This window comes from Anneissia japonica, unplaced genomic scaffold, assembly GCF_011630105.1.
Source record: "Anneissia japonica isolate Jap-2015-1 unplaced genomic scaffold, ASM1163010v1 scaffold294080_len1438_cov375_single, whole genome shotgun sequence".
In the NCBI taxonomy this organism is placed as follows: domain Eukaryota; kingdom Metazoa; phylum Echinodermata; class Crinoidea; order Comatulida; family Comatulidae; genus Anneissia; species Anneissia japonica.
This window is the reverse complement of record NW_022696962.1, coordinates 1-1,438: the sequence shown is the minus strand read 5'-3', so window position 1 is coordinate 1,438 and position 1,438 is coordinate 1. Positions and strand designations below refer to the sequence as shown.

Here is a 1,438-nt window from a genome sequence, read left to right as displayed (position 1 = left end):
ATTTGGGGTTTAGCGACATAAGACTGATTCCATCTGTTTCTGCCACATATGGTACAATGACATCATACTACGTATTATCAACTTGTACTAAAGAAAATGAACATGATCAATTCTTATGTCCCATCACATTTTATATGATGCTTATTTAATTTTATAGTGTAGACAAAGCTTTTGAAATGTTTATAAAATTACTCCTCCACATACCAACTAACGACATAATGTTCTGAAGAATGGTTTCATTATCTGTTTTCCTAGCAACTCCCTGCAGCAACTCAGTTACAAGTTTGCTGTATCCTTCACTTTCTTCTCGTAAAAGATTGAACTTCTGCTGTTTGTAACTTGAGAGAAATCATTTATCTGGTTAATCCAAATTCATTTTATTTTATCTTATCTTTTGAGTTATGCCCTACAAATAGCTTAGAAAATTTACAAAAAGGTATCGTCATCATTGTTAACAATTTTTATCTTTTTCATCATCTTTTTTATCATCACTCTTATCAAATGACCACTATACCTATTCCCCATCATCACCACTGTACCACATGTCTCCAACATCACAACTGTACACACATTTATCCATCATCACCACTGTATCACATCCCTATCCATCATCACCACTGTACCACATGCCTATCCATCATCACCACTGTACCACATGTCTCCATCGTCACCACTGTACACACATTTATCCATCATCACCAACGTACCACATGCCTATCCATCATCACCACTGTACACACATTTATCCATCATCACCACTGTACCACTTGTCTCCATCATCACCACTGTACCACTTGTCTCCATCATCACCACTGTACCACTTGTCTCCATCATCACCACTGTACCACATGCCTATCCATCATCACCACTGTACCACATGCCTATCCATCATCACCACTGTACCACATGTCTCCATCATCACCAATGTACCACATGTATATCCATCATCATCAGTACATCTATATCATCATCAATTTTAACATTCATCAACCTAACCATACATCTATTTCTTATCATCATTGTTACAATTGTTTTCATCATCACTGCTACTACCATAAATGTTAACATAATAATAATACTTACAACAGTTTTGTTTTCAACTTCACATATTTTTGGCTATAAACTAACTTGTTGTTGATAGCATTGACAGCCTCCAAAGTATCATTGTCAAGCCTCTCTTTAAGGATGTTTTCAGGTATAAAATTCTATTAAAATTAATGTCATAAATTGTATAATGTACAGTATATAAAATGGTCAAGAATGCTTATTAGTGGGGGATTTGATTTTAAAATTCGGTTTAGATGGTCTCCATAACAAATATGTTATTCTGGATTTTTTAAATGGGATATTATGTAAATGAGAATGCTAAGTTTGTTCTCAAATTAGGCCCACAACTTCAAATAGGTTTTAAGCAAGACGGCCGTCCTGAAGCAAAACA

At 34.9% G+C, this 1,438-nt stretch overlaps 1 long non-coding RNA gene across 1 annotated transcript; it reads right to left on the bottom strand.

Annotated features, from left to right (window-relative positions):
- Positions 1-271: 271 nt before the first annotated feature.
- On the bottom strand, positions 272-1,206 carry LOC117102189. The gene is made up of 2 exons (XR_004444375.1): positions 1,084-1,206; positions 272-338 (listed from the first exon to the last, which is right to left on the bottom strand). It is a non-coding gene; the product is annotated as an uncharacterized LOC117102189 (long non-coding RNA).
- Positions 1,207-1,438: the final 232 nt, after the last annotated feature.